This window comes from Chrysochloris asiatica, unplaced genomic scaffold (genome assembly GCF_000296735.1).
Source record: "Chrysochloris asiatica unplaced genomic scaffold, ChrAsi1.0 scaffold00073, whole genome shotgun sequence".
In the NCBI taxonomy this organism is placed as follows: domain Eukaryota; kingdom Metazoa; phylum Chordata; class Mammalia; order Afrosoricida; family Chrysochloridae; genus Chrysochloris; species Chrysochloris asiatica.
The window spans coordinates 14475378-14483495 of NW_006408591.1; the positions used below are offsets into that span (position 1 = coordinate 14475378).

The window sequence follows — 8118 nt, forward strand, 5'->3', positions numbered from 1 at the left end:
TCATAAGCATGTGAATGCTGGACAGTGAATACAGAAGACTATAGAATAATTGGTGCTTTTAATTTATGGTATTGGAACAGAATATTTAAAATGCCATGAGCTTCCAAAAAACCCAATAGATCCATTTTGGAAGAAGTGCAGCCAGAGTTCTCCTTGGAGGCCAAGTTGGCCAAACTTCATCTCTCATACTTTGGGCATATTGTCAGGAGGGACCAGTCTCTGGAGAAGGATATCATATTTGGTAAGGTGGAGGGTCAGAGAATAAAAGGAAGACCACCAATGAAATGGATTGGCCAAGTGGCAGCATCGATGGACTGAAGCGTGTCAACAGTAGTGAGGTTGGCCCAGGATCTGGCAGTGTTTTGTTCTTCTTTGCATAAGGTTGCTATGAGTTGGTGCTAACTTATGGGCACCTAACCACAACAACATCAGTGGGTCCAAATCAATTTGATGACACTTAAAAACAACAAACCTCTCGATGCTGCACACTCCTTCATTTTACAATGGCCAAATAGAAGAAAAGGTGACAGTGTTACTTTTTCTACATTCAACCTTCTTTATATAGGGAATGCTGCATGCCCATAGCATTGACATGTTATGTTATGGAATGGAAATGTTTAAGTAATAAAAGGGCATAAGAAAAATGCCTTGCAGATGTTTGATCACTGAATAACATGATGCTTCAAAGATCTCCCTAATGGTGAATAAGATAACAATAAATTAAGTGTTCTTCATTCTCCAAATCCACTGTTACTTTTATATCTTTTTGTATTAGATTTTCATTTAATTACTTTAACTTGCTGAATACTTATATAAAAATTTGATATTATACAGGAAACTTGAATTTCCTGTAAAATGGTACAATTCAAAACTTGACAATGATGACTAAGGAGTTCAAATCTAATTTGAGAGATAAGGCAGAAGACAAAAGATAAGCACACAATAATTACATGAATTTGCATATATTTTATATATATTCAGCATTATGACATACTTATAGATATTATAATTACATTAAAGTGTTGAAAGAAGAGTAATTCAAGCATTCATGATAGATTAAAGAATTTATGAGTTTAATCATAAAAAAGCTTCTTGAAATGCTACCATTGAATTGTATCTATGTTTCTCTCATTTATTAGAATACTTTAAATACATTAATATGGACTTGTAACTGAACTACTTCTTGAAAAATATTGCAGCTTTATGGATTGAGAGTCCTTTGAAGTCACTTCTAAAAGACCATAGAAATTTCTGGAAATATCAAGAAATTAAAAGCAATGAATGTAAATTTGAAAAGTAAAAGGGAAACTCAATTACCACTATTATCAGTAACAATTTAGTAAAGTATAGCCAGGAATTTTGAATTACTTTAAGAGGATAGACCTCATTACCTTACGAAAACATTATAGTAGCACAATCAGTCTGAATAGTTATGAAAAACATAATAGAGCAAATTAATACATCAGCCAATCAAATTTCCACACCAGCCAAGATTTTAGCCACGTGAGGCAGGAGAGTAGAAAATCTCATTGTGGCTCCAAATGATTTTCAAAGCAAATTCATTTTAAAGTGCAAAAAATATATAAAATAAATGCTATTTTTCTGCACAGTTGTATTTTCATGTGAATTGTGGAATGAATCCCATTCACAAGTCTTTTGAACAGTAAGTTCTCTTTCTGAGTGTAGGGACTGAGATAAACCTCATTAGCAAGTTGTCCAGGGTGAAAAAATACTGCTCCTACAGGTTCCCTGGCTCTTTCCTATCCACTGTTCAACAGCATGAATTACTACACAACACGAAATCTTTCACAGAGTAAAGGTTTTTTTTTAAGCGATAATAATGGTATCCAATTGAGTGTGGGAAAGTCTCATAAGGAGGTCTTTGTTGATATGTTATCTTTTGCTCATTCAGTTTCAGTTCCAAGATCATTGTTTTAAATAATGCTGCAGTTTATAACCATGTGGGCAATCATTTTCAAAATGTGAATATCCAAGTTGCATTCTTACAGCATGTAGTTTTGTGGTCTTTAGTAGAGTTTAGTTTTTTGTTATTTTTTAAAAATTTTGAGAACATCTCAAAATGGACCGCTGCTTAGGAATAGTTGTTCTAGAAAGCCTCCTCCTGCCATCATGCTTACCTTCTTCTGATTTAAGTTTGTCATGGTGGCTATTTTAGATTCCTTTATGAAATATACAATAACCAGATATTTAGATTTGTTTCTGATACATTAATTTGTATATGAGTTTATAAATGCCTTCTTAATTTCAGCAATTTTTAATGGGGTCCTAGGAGAATGGGCTTAAGCAATTTTTAATCTGCGATGGCTTTAGTTTTTGCTGGTAAGCATCATCGAATTGATTCTGACTTATAAAGACACTGTATAGGGTTTCTGAGGAGCAGCAGGTGAGTTTGAACTGCCAACCTTATGGTTCATAGTCAGTATATTTTAGAAAGGAATCTACACTATGCTGAAACTTCTGTTGGCTTCCAGGATCTGTAAGAGTAATTTATCAATTTATGTTAGGGTTCATTTCAGTGATCTCTCTTAGACATGCTATAAGTCTACAACTATTGCTACCCTTGAGGTAATCTCAGCTATAGCTGAGAGTAGTTCACAGGCATAGATTCCAACTTTGAATTGCTTCATTTAGAAAATGTAAAAGATGGTTCTATTGAGGAAGAGTAGTTAAGGAACCCTGGTAGCAGACAGGTCCTAATCAAGGGTCAGGAGTTTGTATTCACCAGCTGCTTGGTGGGAATCTGCTTTTGTAAAGAATTAGAGCCTTGGAAACACTATATGGCAATTCTACTCTGTCCTATGGATCAGAAGTGACTGAACAGCAATGGGCTTTTGTCAGCTACACGCTCAGCAACAACAACAGTGTTCTACAATTTGGTGAAACATAAGATCTTCAGAATGCACGAGATGCTTATGAGAGAAAGATGAGGCTTCCTGCTCCTGCAAAAGATTTAAAGCCTGGGAAGCCCAATAAGGGTCCTGATGAATCGAAACTGACTCCAAGGCACTTAACAACAACTACCTGTAATTGTAGACCTTTCTCTCTATGATCTCAATTTTAGGTGGTTAGTTAATTGCTGTTGTCAGTTGTCAATGAGTCTATTGCAATTTATTGTAACTCAATTATGTCAGAGTGAAATTACTCCACAGGGTTTTCAAGGCTGTGATCATTGAGAAATACAAAGTCAAGCCTGTCTTCTGAGGAAGTGCCTAACCACTGGTGCCACTTTCCAGTATTTCATCATTTGTGCCATTGGGAAGAGAAATGGGTAGTGCTTCAAATCCTGAGTACCAGAATGACTCCTTAATTTACTAACTGCTCTCGGTATGAACTTGTGCAAGTTACTTCAACTCCTTAAAGTGCATCTGGTAAATGAGAGAAAAAAGTGATATCTCACTTAAAGAAGTTATTATAATTAATGGGAGCGTGTTGGCTCTTAATAATATTCACTGGACTGTGAACCACAAGGTCTGTTGTTTGAGTCTGCTAGCTGCTCCATGGGATAAAATTGTGACTTTCTGCTCCCACATAGATATAAAAAATCCTTAAAAACCCTAAACAGGGTTTCTATGAGTCAGACTGACTCTATGGCACTTAATAACAGCAACATAAGAATTGGTTTAATGTATTAAGAAATTCAACATACAGCATATTGTGAGTACTCAGTTAATAATAGTTATTACCCCTACAATTAATAATAGTAATAAAAATAAACAATATCATCGGATATTGTAATAATTTTCTCATATACATAAAATATATAGATATACATATTTCCTCAGTTTTCCACTATTAGTATAATGAACTTTCTAACAACAGAAATCATTTTCTTACTTACTTTCAGTATTTTTTGATCAATTCTACATTATCAAATTTTTTCCTCTGAACAATTAGTATTTAAAAACACACATGTGCACATAGATACATATCATATAGAGAGTACCTGGGGGCTTTTAAATGATATTATTATCCTCTCTCTCCCTTTCTGTCTCCCTTTTTTTTTTTTCTATATTCCCTTCTTTCTATTTCTGAATCAAGTTCTACCTTTTATCACTTGGATCCACATCTTGATCTTTCTCTCCCTATGGTGATAAAGCATCTTTGTTTTGAGGATGTATCATTATACTTATAAACTTTCCAAATGACCAGACAAACAGGCTTCTATATCTATCTGTGTATCTGAAAATGCCAGGTACTTGATTAGAAGTCCATAGAAACATAAGCAAGGAGTTATGGGAAGATTTTACAAATAAAAGCATTTGTTTTTATCAGAAGAGCACAGAAGTGGCGAAAATACGTAGCAAACCCTAGTTTTTCATACAGCAGCTGACTTTGTACATAATTGACATATTCCCATTAAATTTTCAATATAGAACTGTTACTCAGCTCTTTACTACTCAGAAGAACGTGAGAAAGTGAGTGACATTAATAGAAGGAAGATAATGAATCTTCTCAGAATTACCAAAAAGCAAATAAATAAATAAAAAGCTTTAGTTGTGCCATTCCTGACAAAAAAGAATTGTTGTTCGTCTTGTTAGGTACCTTCAAGCAGGTTCTCACTCCTAGCAACCCTACTTATGGCATAATGAAACACTGAGTGGTGGGGGCAGGGGCTTGTGCCATCTTCACAATTGTTGTCACATTTGACCCCATTGCTACTTCCACTGTATCAGTCTATCTCCACGGGCAGTCTTTCTTTCCTCCTCTTTACAAAGCATAAAGACCTGCTCCAGGGACTGTTCAAACTCCTGATGTTGTTGTTGCTGTTAGATGCTATTGATTCGAGACCAACCCATAGCGACCTTATGCACAGCAGAGTGAAACACTGCCCAATCCTGGGCCAACCTCACTACTGTTGCCACGCTTGAGTCCATCAATGCTGCCACCTGGCCCTGATAACATGTTCAAATTATGTGAGATAAATCTTACCATCCTACCTTTTAAGGAGCATCTGGTTGTACTTCTTCCAACATAGATGTGCTTTTTCTTCTGGTAATCCATTGTGTTTTTAATATTCTTCTCCAATACCTTAATTAAAATGCATCGAGTCTTCTGTAGTGAGCCTTACTCATTGTCCTATTTTTAAATGCATATGAGTCAACTGAAAATACTCTGGCTTGGGTCAGCAGTCTTCAAGCTGCTATTTTTGCAGGTGTCATAAAAATACAGTAATTTCCTGATTGAAAAATAGAGTAGGAGGATTAAGTCTGAAACATGACAAATGAAACCCTCTATGCAGCTTTCCTATCCTACTTGCAATCCATCCCCATCCCAGCATTATGTGTAACATCAGATTCTTACACAATCCTGTGTTTCATAATAAGTCATGATTCATAAAAGCAATTAGTATAACTATCATTGTGCCCTCAATACTTGAACCAATCCTTGACTTGTAGTAAATTCTTTATTAATATCAGCTGAATAGTTTTGATGACTAGAAAACAGCCACAATTCAATATAACCAATATGTTAACAGATTAAATAAATATTTGGTACTAAGGATGTAGAATGCAAAAGAAAAATCCTAGAAGAATGAGAAAGGCAAGGTAGCAATTCTGTTACTCATATATTTTGAAATAGAATGCTGTGTGTATAGAGTTTGAAATGTAAAACTGGCCTTGGGCCAAATTCTCCTGAGATGTAGGGATTGCTGACAACTACTAATACATATTATCTTCTTTGACTAAGACATAAAGACTTGACTGTAGAGACAAGACATACAGATATGCAAGTGCTTTAAAACAGTTTATTTGTTAGTTACGTAATGATCCTTTTTCTATTAAATGCATGCATATAAATCATATAAGGACCTACAAATGATATTCAAATCACCTAGCAATAGTTTTATACTTCAATTAAAAAAGAGTAAAGTAAAACTACTCTTTTGCATAATATATCTTTTAGACAGTAAATTGAAAGCATCATCTCTTTGTACAGTTATGTGATATGAAATTCAGGTATTCTTATTTTAATCTAAAAGGGTACAAGTTTGACTTTTGTAAAATTTTATTGTTTACTCTTAAAATCAAAAACACTGAATTTTCACCCCTAATAGCTTTAGGACTAACATAAATTAATTACCTGAAATTATTAAAAATTTTATTTAAGCCAAAGTAAAATTTGTATAATCTTCAAATTTCTTAATGGAAAGTTAATGCTGCTCTTTAAACCTGTATAGTAGAAACAGCAGTCATTTCAATGGTGCCTAATACACAGGGCCATCACATACTCAAACTTTCTAGAGATGGCAGGATTATAAATAGTCTTCCAAGTCTGTGACAGGGATGTATTCTTTCACCATACTTAATCAATCTGTATGCTGAGCAAATAATCTGAGAAGCTGTGTTCTATGAAGAAAAACGTGGCTTCAGGATTGGAGGAAGACTCATTAACAACCTGCGATATGCAGATGATACAACCTTGCTTGCTGAAAGTGAAGAGGACTTAAAACATTTACTGATGAAGATCAAAGACCACAGCCTTCAGTATGGATTACATCTCAATGTCAGGTCAGGAAAAAAAAAAAAAATCCTCACCACTGGACCAATAACATTCTTATCAATCGAGAAGATTGAAGTTGTCAAGGACTTCATTATTCTTGGATCAACAATCAACACTCATAGAAGCAGCAATCAAGAAATCAAATGATGTATTGCATTTGGCAAATCTGTTGCACAAGATATGCATGAGAGAGCTGGACAGTGAATAAGAAAGACAATAGAAGAATTGCTGCTTTTGAGTTATGGTGTTGGAGGAGAATATTGAAAGTGCCATGGGCTGCCAAAAGAACAGACAGATATGTATTGAAAGAAGTGTAGGCAGAGAACTTCTTGGAGGCCAGGATGGTCAAACTTCGTCTCTCATACTTTGGAATATTGTCATGGGGGAGCAGTTGCTGGAGAAGGATATCATGCTTAGTAAGGTGGAAGTTCAGAGAAAAAGAGGAAGACCCCCAGACTGATGGATTGGCAAAGTGGCAGCGTCAATGGGCTCAAGCATGGCAACAACAGAGAGGTTGGCTCAGGATTGAGCAGTGTTTTATTCTGCTGTGCACAAGGATGCTATGAGTCTTTCCTGACTCAATGACACCTAACAAGAGCACATATATCATCTATTTATGTTTTTATTTATGTAAAATTAACATATCAGTATGTAAACGGATGTAATTGCTATTTAAGGTTTGTTAATATACATACCAAGGAGCTCTGGTAGCATAGCGGTTACTAATCAGACAGCGAACCTCACGGTCAGCAGTTTGAAACTACCAGTTGTTCTGCAGGAGAAATATGAGGCTTTCTGCTCCTGTAAAGATTTATAGCCTCGGAAGCCCTGTACAAGGTCACTATGATTTGGAACCAACTCCTCGGCACATAACCACTACCAATATACATACCGTGGTAAATCAACTAATATTGATAGAAAATAATAGAAACCTTTCTTAGATAAAAATATCAAAATGTGAAACCTTTGTTCCTCAACATATCCTCCACTTAGGTCTGCACACTTGTGAAGGGTATCTTTTCATGTTACCCTTCCCCAAATAATTCTGTGCTCTTCTAGTTACACAACATCAACGAGACAGTTTGGAACTTTTGAGGCACTCAACTTGTACTACTTTTAAATGTGTCTTTGAGTTTTGAGAACAAAAAGAAATCAGAGTGGTCAAGATCAAGGCTGTAGGCTGGATGGGAAAGGTTTTCCAATGAAATTCTTGATGGACAGCCCACGTTATCCTCAAACATTGAAGTAAGTGCATTATTTTGATGGAAAATATATTCCTTGTTTTAATGCTCCTGGCTTTTTTCTCATCAATACAGTGTTCAGTTTTTTAACAACTTTGTTATTAAATAAGAAACCCACATGATTGTACTGTGTTCTTTGAGGAAATCTATGAAGATTACTCCCTCTGGAATCCCCCAAAAATAGTCTCTATAGTCTGAGCTGATCTTCCAGCCTTGAATTTAACAAGGCAAACAGATCCTCTTAGCAGCCACTATTTTGATTGGTCCTTGCTCTCCCCATAATATTCGTAAATCATAAACTCCTCCCTGTTTACAGTTGGTGTTGTTGTCAGGTGCCATTGAGTCAAACCCATAG

The 8118-nt window shown here is 35.4% G+C and overlaps 1 pseudogene; it reads right to left on the reverse strand.

Moving 5' to 3' along the window:
• Positions 1 to 2162, reverse strand: part of LOC102837601 — a 45502-nt pseudogene extending 43340 nt beyond the window's left edge.
• Between the last annotated feature and the right edge of the window lie 5956 nt (positions 2163 to 8118).